This window comes from Mastomys coucha, unplaced genomic scaffold (assembly GCF_008632895.1).
Source record: "Mastomys coucha isolate ucsf_1 unplaced genomic scaffold, UCSF_Mcou_1 pScaffold13, whole genome shotgun sequence".
NCBI lineage: Eukaryota > Metazoa > Chordata > Mammalia > Rodentia > Muridae > Mastomys > Mastomys coucha.
Window position 1 is genome coordinate 37,927,221 of NW_022196895.1, and position 14,868 is coordinate 37,942,088.

Sequence of the window (14,868 nt, forward strand, 5' to 3'; positions counted from 1 at the left end):
AGCCCATCTCAGAAAGTCTCATCATCCTCAAGGTTACTACCGATCTATGACGAACTGTCTATAAGCCTGTTGGGCTCTATTTGGCCCTGGTTTGGGCCTTAAGGACAAACCTGAGCCTGGCTCGAGTTTTGCAAATTGTCTCAGTCATTTCCGTACTGGAGTGACTCAGCACAACCTGCTTAAGCCTGCCTTTGCCTAGCTCCTGCTAACATAGAGTAACTGTAACTGTTGGTTCGTCAGTCACCCCATACCCTTCATCAACTTTCCCCTCCCCCTAGTCATTTCACCTCAGCAGAAAACTCCGCCTCCTCTCTCAGCCCTTTATAAAGAAAAGATTGATACAATAAAACGAGTTTCTGCTTGGACAGACTCGCGGCTCAGGGTGGTTATTCTCCAGAGGCAGGAGATCCGAGCTGCGACACTCACCATCCTGCTTAGCCCCAAGAGAGAGGCTGGGCTGGATGGGGTTCTCTCCCTCTCTCGCCTGGTTCTGTCAGCAGAGAGCCTGCCCCGCATAAGCCTCCATGTCACCCACATTTTTAATGTCCTCAACAGCCCAATGAGGTGAGCTACGTTTGCTCTCATCATTTCCAGGGAAAGAAATAGTCTCAAAACTCATTTCCAGGGAAAGAAACAGTCTCAAAACTGAAGGCCATGTGGTTATTGTGTAGCTGACCTAGAATTTCAACCTGAATTTCTCCAGCTGTTTCCACAATGAGCACTTACCTCAAAGAATGTGTTTCCTTGCCTGGAATGGGGTAGAGAGAATAGAAGGAGCATTTGGCTTTGCATTACCTTTAAGGATTAAATGAGACATGTAAAGCTACTGGCACACAGCATGCTTGTGCTAACAATGTTTAACCCTCTAGTCTTCCTGTAGCCTAAAGACAAGTGGTGACCTCTGAGACCACAAGTCCCTCTTCCTTCAGGGTCCAGCGGCCCATAGGAAATGCCACCAGAGATGCACCTTGAGCATTTCCCATGCTGGTTACATCACCTCAAAGAGATGCTCAGTGGTGAGAACCAGCCTTCATTAGGTCACAGCACTGGTCAACAACAACAGGGACAGAACTAGAATCTGGTCAAAGGAAGTACTGGTCCTCAGGAGGCAGGCTAAGAGCTCTGTTGCACCATGCTGAACATACAACACAACTAGTCTCTTCAAATCCTCCGGCTCCCAAGTCATCACACCACAGAGATAATTGCGTATTCATATCTACTGTGTACAATTCATGGAAGTAAAGGACCAGCCTAGAGGCCCATTCAGCAGATGACTGGAAAAAAGAAACTCGGTACACACACACAGCAGGGCTTTACATGGCCACAAAGAAGAACAAAATGAACATTTTCAGGAAAATGGACGGAACTGGAGATCATGGTGGGAAGCGAAAGCTAGACTCAGAAAGACAAATATTGTATGCATTATCTCATATGTAGAATATAGTTTTAAATTTTATGAATATATTAAGGTTTATGTGTGCATGCAGCCCATAAAGTAAAAGGGAAACTATCACATGGAAGAAGAAAACCTAAAGTGGGGCCCAAAGGTGGTTAGCAAAGTACATCTAACATAAAAGCAGAAGAGCGGTGACTTACAGGGTGTAAAGGCCCAATACGAGGATAAAAGTGGGCATGGGGCCAGAATATTGTGGGGGCCCAAAAAGTAGCCAAATATATACATATACAGGTATAAAAATTCCATACTGAAGACCATCCTACTAACTAAAACTCAGGAGATAATAATAAAATGGTGATAAGTAAAATATTGGAGTCTTACTGTGCTTAAAGGTTTCACTACCATCCCATTGTTTCTGCATTTGAGAAGAAATTACTTTGCTTTAATAATAATTTAAAATAGAATAGAATCATAAAATTCTTACCATTCCTGGGAAATAATATAACAATATGTTCATCAAGTCAATAAATAGCCAATGAACCCTGAGTCTTGAAGATAAAGTAGTACATTCTATCTAGAAGTGACTCAGTAGGAAACATGAAACTTCACAAAGACCAGGGGAGCAGTTACGTATGTAGGAGTTCTTCAGTTAATATTTTCTAAGATAGTGTTGTAAACATGAAAGGTTCTAACCTGAAGATGTTTTACCTTTTGTCACTTTGTAACATTGTAGCATTGAGTAACACTGTTAGAACTTCAATATTCAGCACAAGAAAGAGCAGAGTAAGTTATAACTATTTAACGAAATATTACACAGCAATGAAAATGATGGCTTTGAAGTTTATGTAGTTAGAGTAAAAGGCATTTGTGATAAGATGTTATTTTTTTAAAAGATGTATAACCGTATTAGTACTTTGGATATCACTTGATATCTGCACATAAAAACTGGATGAAAATGTGCCAATTTTGGTCATTAGCATGTTTTTGGTTTTGTTTTTAAGCCAAAGTCTTGCTATATAGTACAGACATGATTCTCCTGCCTCAGCACCCTGAGTGCTAGGATTACAAGCATTCACCATCAAGTCTGACTCCAATTTGTGCTTTTTTAAAAAGCACATATACAGAATTATTATATATTTAAACTCGTATGGAATAATATTTACATATTAATTAAGTTGTATGTATGAAATTAGGAAAAGTCCAGATGATAGCTTGCAAAAGGAGAGAAGAAGACAGGAAGAGAGCCAAGAGCAAATGCTACTGTCTTCCAGTCACAGCAGGCAGGGACTTCCACAGAAAGCTACATCTTCTTAATCTGATTGTCCAAGTCATCAAAGTATGGGTGCTTCAGGGCCATTTTGCCAGAAATTCATTTGGCAGGATTGTAGACTAGTATTTTATACAGTAAATCCAAGCTGTGTCATTCAAATTCTTGACATGGGATGCAAGACTTCCTGGCTTCCACTTGGGAAATGTGTTCTTGTAGTCCTGCATGGACTCTACTTCCAGCCAAACTTGGTTGTTAGGAGTCGCCAGAGCTCTGAAAATCCTGAATGGTTGGTCAGCCTCTGAATCACAACCAAAGAGTGGCTTCTTAGTTGCCAGTTCTGGAGATATGGTCCCTATGCTCCAGATGTCAGGCGAGGTGGAGTATCAGGGAGCAGATCCCAGCAATACTTCCAAAGATTGGTGTCACTACCTCATGAATGCATACTTTTATTTTCCTTTTTCCCTCTTGTATTAGATATTTTCTTTATTTACATTTCAAGTATTATCCCGCCTCTAGGTCTCCCCTCCAGAAACCCTTTACCTCATTCCCCCTCCCCCTCCTTCTATGAGGGTGCTCCTCCAACCTCTCACCTACCCCTTTCCCACCCTGGTATTCCACTACAGTGGGACATGGAACCTCCACAAAACCAAGGGCCGCTCCTTCCACTGATGTCCAGCAAGGCTATCCTCTGCCACATACGAGGTCAGAGCCATGCATCCCTCCATGTGTACTTTTTGGTTGGTGGTCTAGTCTCCGGGAGCTCTGGGGCGGGGGGAGAGGGTTGGCCGGTTGACACTGTTGCTCCCCCTACAGGGTTGCAAACCCCCTCAGCTCCTTAAGACCTTTCTCCAACTCCTCCATCAGGACCCCGCGCACAATCCAATGGTTGGCTGCAAGCATCCACCTCTGTATTTGTCAGGCTCTGGCAGAACCTCTCAGGAGATAGCCCCATAAGGCTCCCCTCAGCAAGCACTTCCAGGAGGCATCCATAACAGTTTCCGGGTTTGTCGAATGTATATGGGATGGATCCCCAGGTGAGGCAGTCTCTGGATGGTCTTTCTTTCAGTCTCTGCTCCACACTTTGTCTCCATATTTCCTCCTGTGACTATTTTGTTCCCCCTTCTAAGAAGCACTGAAGCATCCACATTTTGATCTTCCTTCTTCTTGAGCTTCATGTGGTCTGTGAATTATATCTTGGGTATTTCAAGCTTTTGGGCTAACATCCACTTATCAGTGAGTGCCTACCATGTGTGTTCTTTTGTGACTGGTTTACCTCTTTCGTATGATATTTTCTAGATCCATCCATCCATTTGCCTAAAAATTTCATGAAGTTATTGTTTTTAATAGCTGAGCAGTATTCCATTGTGTAAATGTACCACATTTTCTGTATGCTTCCTCTGTTGAGGGACATCTGGGTTGCTTCCAGCTTTTGGCTATTACTCCAGAGAATCAAATAACCCTATTTTAAAAACCTGGTACAGAGCTAAACAGAGAATTCGCAACTGAGGAAACTCAAATGGCCAAGAAGCACTTAAAGAAATGTTCAACATTCTTAGTCATCAAGGAAATGAAAATCAAATCGACCCTGAGATTCCACCTGACACCAGTCAGAATGGCTAAGTTCAAAAACTCAGGTGACAGCAGATGCTGGCAAGGATGTGGAGAAAGAGGAACACTCCTCCATTCCTGATGGGACTGCAAGCTGGTACAACCACTCTGGAAATCAGATTGGTGGTTCCTCAGAAAATTTGACATAATATTACCTGAGGACCCAGCTATACCACTCCTGGGCATATACCCAGAAGATGCACCAACATGTAATAAGGACACATGTACCACTATGTTCATAGCAGCCATATTTATAATAGCCAGAAGCTGGAAAGAACCCAGATGTCCCTCAACAGAGGAATGAATGCACACTCTTATCTGTATTCTGAATGCTGTTAAGGCCAAAATCAGCCAATTTGATTGCTCCTTTGTCATCAATCACTACATTTTGAGTTTTCAAAGTCTCTGTGAAGAACTCTTAGAAAGTGAAAAATACAAAATTCCCTGGAGGTTTTGGACAGATAACTAACTCTTGACAAATAAGGAATCCATGAACTGACCAGAGGGGATAAAATCCAAGGACTTCTTGAGATCCAGGGACAGGAACTTGAAACTTAGACACAACCTGGAGTCCTGCATGAGCACAGCCAGAAGTCTGACTATATTTGGATGGTGAAGTTCTTTTCACAGAGATTTCCCGAACTGCACAACTAGGTACTCCTTCCTCACTTTCAAGACCACGATGGCCACTGTCTGGCCTGTAGAAATACACTCTTATACACCATACAAGTACCTTGCCAAATTTTCTCTATTTTGATATACTCTTCCATAGTTGCTCAAGAAGTTACAGCAGAGCCTCTCTGTTCCCATAGAGGCCACATCACACTTCTGGAGCGTGCAGACTCCGGGAGCAACTCTGTGAGCTCAGAGAGCAAATGCCTCCAATTTGGGCTTTATCAAAAAGATGACAATGACCACTTATGGTCACTTCCTGTGTGCCAAGGTGTTTGAAGCGCTTCATTACACTTGCTTGTGACTCCCATACTCATGAGGTAGACAGCATTATTCAAATGTCACCCAGAGAAAGGCTGGGCTACAAGATTTAAACCCAGGTCAGACTGACTCCAAAGACAGGCTCATTATAAACATCGTCTGCAGTCCTATAATGGGCAAAATAAGTTTTTGCTTTTAACTGTCTTGCACTTTGCTTTTTAAATAATGACAAAACAACAACCGATCATTTGCCTTGTCCCAAGTCCTGACCCATGTTGTTTTATATAACTCATTTATTCTTCCCAAGGACTCTAGGAAGTAGGAACCAATACTGCCCTCATTCTATAGATAAGGAAAATGAGACACAGATTTTAATGGCTTGTCCGAGGTCATACAGCTATTCTGGCAGGGTATTGTCAAGAATGGCTCTTCAAAGGGTCCAATTTAAAATAGGAACTAGTTATTCAGTTCATATACTAGTTACTTAGAAACAGGCTTAAACAAGCCTCGTGAAAACTGTGTAAAAGATTAAAAAAAGTCTTTGGGAAAAGAATGTCATAATTTCTTTGAATTTTAACTATTTCAGACATAGAAAAGATTAGAGACTAATAAAAAAGTGAAGTTTTTAACAAATTGAGTGTCTTTAAAAATAACAAAAGCTATACCCTACTAAAGATCACTGATCAAGAAAATTTTTAGTTGGGCGGTGGTGGTGCACGCCTTTAATCCCAGCACTTAGAAGGCAGAGGCAGGAGGATCTCCGAGTTTGAGGCCAGCCTGGTCTACAGAGTGAGTTCCAGGACAGCTGGAACAGCTACTCAGAGAAACCCTGTCTCGGAAAAAAAGAAGAGAAAAAAAATTTTTTGATTATACCTTTTAAATTCTACTTAAGCTGAGAATCAATATGAAAGAAATTACCTGAAAAAGACTCATTTTCTTTTGCTCAGAAAATTTGGGGAAAAAATTAAAAATTTAAAAAATTTAAAAACAGTTTAAAATCACATGTGACAGGCTCATGCCTGTAATCTTAGTATTTGGGGAGCTGAAGCAGGAGAATCACCATGAATTCCAGATCACCCTGTTGTATATAGTGAATTCCAGGTCAGTCTAGGGTACGTAGACTCTGTCTCAAAACAAAACAATAACAACAGCAACAAAAATCCAGAAAGAGTAGGAGGAAAGAAGAAGGAGGCAGAAGGGAGAGGGGGTTGAGGCAGAAAGAAAGGGAAGAAATAAAAGCTGTTTAGGCCATCTCCAAGGAAGACAGATAGCTAAGGTCTAGGATGAGTCAAAAGCCAAATCCCAGATAGCAAGCAGAATTCACAACAAACAAGTTGAAGGCCACAAAAACACACAGTCCCACATACTCAGAGTCACTAAACACAACATGCCTTGGCTCCTGAACAGGAAGACACTGAAGCCTCTTGTAGATCCCCTTCCAGGTGCTCTGCCCACTGCTGAGATCCCTCAAGGAGCAGACACAATAGGGGTCCAGCACCAAAAGATGAACTCCTACCACAGAGTAGAAGTCTACATGAGAAGTCAACCCCACCTCCACCCCCCAACCCCAGAAGAGACAAGGAATGCAAAAGTAACAAGTCCACAGGACCTGGAACTCAGGGAGCTTTTAATTAGCATTATCTAGAACCACCTCAAATGCCAGAGTAGATGTCTAGATAAGAAATCACACACCCCACCCCACCCTCACCCTCACCCTCAGTCTTCCTGAGCCGAGAGGACTGGTGGGATTTGTCTGGTCTTTGGGTCAAACTGAGAGCCCTAATTTAGTGCAAAGAGCCTAGCTGAGGTCAAGCTGGAACCTACAAGTGCTCTTTCGAGCCACAGAAGATCTGTTCCACCGCTGTGGTGCGTTAGCTAGCATTCAGTCCACACACCCGGAAAACTCTCTCCTTCCTTTCTTCCATCTTTTTTTTTTCTCCCTTCCTTTTCTCCTTCCTTTCTTTCTGCTTCTTTTTTGGAGGGGGTGCATCTTTGTTCAGCCTGTTTCAGCTTTAAGTTCTGTGCCTGCCTCATTTTATATCTACAAGGTATCTAGGATTGATGGTGGCCACACTCTCCTGCTTCCATAGTCTTTGTATATTTGAATTTTTGCACCACAGAGTGAGTGTACAGGCTCAGAAAACTAACACACCTGTAGAAGATTTGATCCGGGGCAGCCGAGAGCACTCAGCTCACGGATGTCCCAGTGCCTGGTTGAGTAGAAGAGCATTAGAAAAAGACCAGCAATGTAAGAGCCAAGAAGGCCTTGCAGTCGGGCAACTGTCCGCTTCAAGGTCATGGATGCACCTGACGATGCTGCAGCCGGGACATTGTCTCATCTCCTCATCTACACATGGGCAACTAAGAGAATGGGATTCAAGTTGCAGCATCATATGCCGCCATTCATTTCCACATTTGTGCGGGGGGAAGGTAGGAATAACTGCAGCGTCTTTTCCAGGGTATTTCAAGGATGAAATACCCTGTTGGTAACACTACCAAGTGCTTGGATCATGGTGTGCAACCACTGATTACAGCTACTATCATTATTCTATCTGTTCTCTCTAGAGCTTCTAAACTGTATTTATGGTAAGTATAGATTAGAAAGAAGCCATCTTGCTCTATGGTTGGGACCAGGATTTCAAAGGCCTACACATATTTATAATATGCAGTTTGGTCCATATGAACAAGACTGTGATATAAAATTATAAAATCCCTAATGCATGTTCACTGCCTTTCCTGCTAACTAGTCTTTTATGGCTTATCTCTAGTGTGCTTTAAGCCCTACATACCTAAAACTATTTAATTTGCATGCAAGTTTAAAGATTTACAGACAGAAAAATGTTTAGAAATAGCGAGAAGTAGGAGAGAGTAAAAAACAGGTTTAATTTTAGAATTTAAAATTACTTCATTAATTCAATCTAATTTTACAAAAAAAAATAAATGATAGTTTAGATCAAAGCAAGAGGAATGAACAACATGGTTATCAGAGTTTGGCCAAAACAGGACCTGAGTTCCTAACTCATGGACAACTCAGCATGCTCATTGCTACACCCTGTATGCATGGTCTCTCCTACCATCAATACAGCGACCCAACACACATCCGCACCTCAAGAAAACACCTTGCTTCAGAGACAAAACATCCCACAATTGCAGCTTGCTGATTTAAGAGATTCCCAAAAGCTATGGTGGTAAGCAAAGTCTATTACAAACAGATGAATTCAAATGAGCCATCCAGGGATTTGGGATTCCTAGGCCTTGTAGTCAAAAAGACAAAAAAAAAAAAAACAACAACAACAACAAAAAGAAAACAACTCACATTATAACTCACAGAACACTCATTTTTTTCTCTGCTGGGAAAGGCTGTGTTTGAGGAGACTAAGATTCTAGTGACAACAGAATGAGCAGAGCTGATAGGGAGGGGCTGTGCAAGAAGACAGACCTATCTGGAAGTAAGTTAAGTAGCATCCTTTATGGTGAGAATATGCCATATGTGTCTTTCTGGCTCTGGGCTTCCTCACTCAGGATGATATTCCATCCATTTGCCTGTAAGATTCAGGATGTCTTTGTTTTTTAAGAGCTAAATAGTATTCCAACTGTGAAATGCACCCATTTTCTGTATCCATTTTTCAGTTGAGGAACATCTAGGTTGTTTCCAGTCTTGGGCTACCACAAATAAAGCTGCTATAAACATAGTTGAGCAAGTATCCCTGTGGTATAGTGGGACATCTTTTGGGTATATGTCCAGGAGTGGTATAGTTGGGTCTTGAGGTACAATTATTCCCAGTTTTCTGAGAAACCAACAAATTGATTCCCAAGGTGGTTGTACAAGTTTGCATTCCCACCAGCACTGGAGCACTGGAGGAGTGTTCCCCTTGCTCCACATCCTCTGCAGCAGTACTATCACTTGAGTTTTTTATCTTAGCCATTTTGATGGGTGTAAGTTGGAATCTGAGGTTCATTGTGATTTTCATTTCCCTGATAACTAAGGGTACTAAACATTTCTTTAAGTGCTTCTTGGCCATTTGAGATTTCTCTGTTGAGAATCCTGTGTTTAGCTCTGGTAACCCCATTTTATAACTGGATTATTTAATTTGGTGTTGAGTTCTTTATAAATTTTGGATACTAGCCCTCTGTCTGATGTAGGGTTGATAAAGATCTTTTCCCAATCTGTAGGCTGCCCTTCTGTCCTATTGGCAGTGTCCTTTGCCTTACAGAAGCTTTTCAATTTCATGAGGTCCCATTTATCAGTTGTTAATCTTAGACCCTAAGCCACTGATGTTATGCTCAGAATGTTGTCTGCTGTACCAATGAGTTCAAGGACAACCATGCTACAATCTACAGACCCAAAGAAATTGGGTAATAAGGAAGTCCCAAGGGAGAATAGGTGAATCTCACTCAGAAGGGGAAACTAAACAGTCATCCGAGGTGGATGGAGAGAGGGGCCTGAATAGGAGAGGAAGTGAGGAGGGGAACGGAGATGGTGATCAGGTGTGGGAGGTGGGGAGTGGGTGGGGGAGGGTAGGTGGGCAAGAGAGGCATGGGAGTAAAAACTGAAATCGGCAGGGGAGGAAGTCACCTCTGGTGACTAGCTGGAGGCCTGGGGTGGGAGAAGATATGAAGAGTCTATAAGGTGACTTTAGATGGCATTCCTACCAAAGAGGGATATAGAGACTAAAGTGGCCATCTTCTGTACAAAGGAATGAATTCCAGAGGAGAGAGGAGGTTACCAATCCACCACAACACCTGTGACCCAAAACGTGTCTTCCTTATAAGATGTGCAGTGATACAGATGGAGCAGAGACTCAGAGACCAGCCAACCAATAACTGCCCCAACTTGAGACCCATCCCATCTGAGAGAGCCAAACCCTGACATTATTAATGAGACTCTGCTATGCTTACAGACCCCTAACATAACTGTCTCCTGAGAGGCTTCACCAACAGTGGATGCAGGCAGAGTCCAAGATTCACAAATACCAGGCAGAGTCCAGGGAATCTTGTGGAAGAGTAGGGGATAGAAGTGAGCAAGTCAGAGAGGTCAAGGGCACCATAAGAAGACCCACAGAGTCAACCCACCTGGGACCATGTGGGCTCACAGAGCCTGGGCCACCAACCAAGGAGCATGCAGGCACAGGACCTAGACCCCCCCCCCCTGCACATTTGTAGCAAATGTGCAGTTTGGTCTTTATGTGAGTCCCCTAACAAGTAAAGCAAGGGCTCTCTTGGTCTCTGTTCCTTGCCATTAGATCCCATTCCCCATGCCTGGACTGCCTGGTTGGGCCTCAGTGGGAGAGGATGTGCCCAGTCCTGCTGTTACTAGATGCCCCAGGGCAAGGTGGTATCCAAGGCAAGCTTCCCTTCTCTGAGGAGAAGGGAGGGGGCAATGGAGGGAAGTATTTATAAGGGTAAGACTGGAAAAAGGAGAGGGGGGATCTGTGATTAGAATAAAATAAAATAAATAGATAAAAAATAAAAATAATAAAAGAAGCAGCCATCTCAAGGCATCTACTGAATTAACTCTCCTGTATCCACTGAATTGGTCTGTGAGCTCTCAAGAGTGGGGTTAAAGGGCATTATCAGCCTTTAACCAAACATTCAGGAGGCAGAGACAGATGGATCTTTGAGTTTGAGGCCAGCCTGATCTACACAGTGAGTTCTAGGACAGCCAGGGCTATACAGAGAAACCTTCTTCTTGTGCCAGTAACTTTTACTTATGTTATGGAATGATACTTCTTTCTCTGCTCCTCTCTCTTGGGGACACTGACTTTTAAATGTCCATTTTTTAAGAGTGTATGCATGGGACACAAAGTTCTCAGTTAAGGAACTCATCATTCACAGACCAGCCATATCCACATGACACACCATAAAAAGCCCAGACGGGCACTGAGGCCATACGATGTGCCAACAGCAAAATCAGTAACTTATCATTTCCAGAGTAGATAATCGGAGGCTCGGAGCTGGTAATTTTGCATCTGCTTCACAATTCAATGAGCTAAAAATAATCAGCCCTTTGACAGATCTGAGATGTCAAGTCATTCATTCAACTCACAGGAAAACCAGGGTTGGACAGAACAGAATTGGTAAAGAGGCTGTAAACTGGCAGAATTATTTTAGAAAGGAACTTGCTAAGACACATAGAAGGTCTTAACCCAAGAAGTAACCAGAAATGTAACAGAAATATTTACACTTAGGGATTTGATCCAAGCCTATTTCCAGTAGTAGAAAAAATAGAAATTGATAATAAAAGCTATTACACAAAGAGGATATTGTACAAACTGTCAAACTTTTGAAGAATGTGCACTGTCTAGTTACCTGTGCACGCCCGTAAGCCAATGTTTGGGAGGCAATGGCAGGAGATCTAAAGTTCAACATTAGCATGAGCTAAGTAAAGAGTTTAAGGCAGCATAGGCTATTTGTAAAAACAAAAATCAAAAAACAACAACAACAAAGGAAACATGTAACAACAAAGAAAAAGTGTTAAAATATGTCCCTAAGTGAAAATGCTGGATAATCCCAACATTTTAAAAAATAAAAACCACTAACCTGGACATATGTGACCACAGAGACACACAGAAAGAGCTACATCAACATACTCAAGAGGGATACATTATTATAATTATAATTTTATATTTCACTGTACCTGAATCAAATATTAATGATTTTTAAAAAATGATTTAAAATTTTTTTGAAGGAAACAATACAAACTTCTCCTACCATTATACATCTAAAATCTTATCCAAGGCTAGAGACATAGTTCATTGAAAGAGTGCTTGTATACTGAGCATGTGCAAGGCCATAAATTTGATCTCCAACAGCACACACACACATGCACACGCACACACACTCACACACACACTCACACACACACACACACACACACACACACACACATGCACGCACACACACACAAGAAGGGATGTAGGGAAACAGGGAAGTCTTCAGTAAACAAGTAGTGTTTGACTTTGCACAAGGCATAACAAAGACTCCAGATCCATAGCAATGGCACCTTCCCTGGGTGAGGCTCTGAGGGATAGCAAAGCCTTGCTTGGGTCTGAGTGCTAATGCTGACAATGTGTACAGCAAATGTCCACCACAGCATTCTCCTCCTGGATGCTTATGGCCTGGAGACAGCTCCCTTACAGAAACTGCTCCTACAGAGATTAACTAGGTCCTCCTCCTTTTTCAGTTGCATATAATAACCCTGCATCCTTATTTATCTGCAAGTGATAACGCTGCCCCCCTTCCTATTCAACTGTATGTAATAGATACTCCAAGTTCCCAGGGTGCTGTGATCTCTCCATCAGAGAGCCCAGAACGTCTGATCCCAGCTTTTCCGCAATCATGTGTCAGTTGTTTCTTCATTCCCTTGTTGCCCCTAGTCAGGGTTCTTGGACCCAAGCCAATAATGAAGCAAAGAGGAAGGCAATAGGACCTACAGCCAAGCTCTTTCAACATTTCCAAAGGCAAGTAAAAACCTCATCTCGGTGGGCTATGGTTGCCCACACCTGTAATTGAACTTGGAAGCTAAGTCAAGAAAATTTTGAATTTCAGGACAACTAGACTACACAGCAAGTTCCAGGCCAGCCAAAGATACTACAATAGAGAGATTCTTGTCACAACAGAATAACAACCAAAATCATACTCAAGTAAGTACTTAAGAGGGCTGTTTATAGGGCGAGCACTGTAATTCACTTGGTAAACTAAGTGTCTTGCCAGCATGAGGACCAGAGGTCAGTCTCAGAATAGAAGTAAGCTAGGCATGGTGGTATACACTTGTAATCCCACTGCAGGGAGGCACAGACAGGTGGATAGCCCTGCCGTTCACTAGCTTGCCAACCTAGCCTGCCCAGAGAGCCCCAGATCCCAGTGACAGGTGCTGTGTCAGAAAACAAGGTGAGCCGGGCAGTGGTGGCGCACGCCTTTAATCCCAGCACTTGGGAGGCAGAGGCAGGTGGATTTCTGAGTTCGAGGCCAGCCTGGTCTACAGAGTGAGTTCCAGGATAGCCAGGGCTACACAGAGAAACCCTGTCTCGAAAAACAAAAAAACAAAAAAAACAAAAAACAGACAAACAAAAAACAAAGTGAATGTTATCTGAGGTGTGATACAACATTGTCCTCTGTCTTCCACACTTGTGCATACACATGTGCATGTGTTATCGTCATACATACATACTCTCATACACAGACACACACACACTCTCACACTGTCTCTCTCTCTTACATACACACACACAAACAGAGCTATTTACCTCTAAATACACTTTTTATCAGAAAACACCTTTTAGTACTAGTAATTCTAGAAGTTCAGTATGTGCCAAGCATGCTCACAGGCTTATGACCTCCTTTCAAATCTCCGTGGAATAAAACTATGGTCGCCCATTTTATAGAGGAAAAGCTGGGATCTTGGTTGTGACATGTGTCATCTTAGACTATCAGACCAGTGGCCAACAAACCTTTCTATAAAGCTTCACATTCAGTCGCTACACAGAGCACCTGCCCAGAATTCCACTTCATTCTAAACAGCCTTTGAGAAGCAAGCACACTCTTCAGTTCAGGGGTTCAGTTGAACCTCACTGTTGCAGTGTCCATGATTTACTCCAAAGCACTTGTGTATGCACACTGTAATAACATGGCCTGTATACATCATGTCCTGTCATGTGTCAGGCACACCCAGTACCCTCATGGGGCTCCACTCTCCAGTGGTCATAGTGACTGTTCTAATCAGCAACCTCACTTTAGAAATTTCTATTATCGTTATCCTTGAAAGAATATGAGCCCAAGGAATGTTAACTGAGTTGGCACTGGTGAAATTGGTGCCTTCGTAACTGCCATAGTGCGCACGAGAGATAGACTCTCCTCAATGCCCTGAATGGGACTTGAGATGCAGGGATCAGCTCAAAATTCTAGAGATTTTCCCATCCTTGCCTGATCATGGAGGCTCTATGTCAATTGAAACCATTCAGGATCAGATAGTCCTACACCGGACCACCGCTTCAGAAGACTGCTCGACTCTGCTTCCTTGTAACTGCCCTACTTATTATGAGACTGTGACACTACAACCTGAGAATCTGTGTGCACGCTCTGTTACGCCTCTCATTTCCATTCAGACAAGACATCTTAGCTTCCAAAGCCAACTCTTTCCCCTTGTTAACACCACCCCACTGAAAAGGGGCATTTTACACCACAATGAACAAGATCCTGGGAAGCTTTGCTTCCACCTCTGCAGAGTCAAGAGGAGTTACCACCAGCCACACACCCCTGCCCCGCCCCCACTTCCAAAATGGCAAATCTACATCATAGCTTTAGGGTGAGCTGCTCCCACTTGGTTTCTTTTGGGGCCGGAATTCACTTTTCACTTCTCCACGGAGGCTTGGAAGATAATACAGTGATAACAATCTTGTCATAAGAGTGTTCTTTTTTTAGCCAGTTTGTCTCTGTGGTTAGGGACAGCAGCTACAAATGCCTCGGAATGCAGAGTTCTCATTATACAATCACACAGACGTGCTCTTTCTTTAAGTTGGTGAGATATATTTTTCAATGTGTGATAAAATAATTTGTTATTTCAGCCACTCTCGTAGAAGGCCTCGTTATTTGTACCATGGGTATTCTTATCACGCTGATCAGAAGAAGGCCGAAGCAGAGATGGCATGTAACAGCGTGTGAA

The 14,868-nt window shown here is 42.8% G+C and overlaps 1 protein-coding gene and 1 pseudogene across 1 annotated transcript in view; both read right to left on the bottom strand.

Annotated features, from left to right (window-relative positions):
- Positions 1–14,868, bottom strand: part of Prelid2 (PRELI domain containing 2) — a 77,550-nt gene that overhangs the window by 16,508 nt on the left and 46,174 nt on the right. The window lies entirely within an intron of this gene.
- Positions 2,144–7,506, bottom strand: LOC116087767 (annotated as a pseudogene).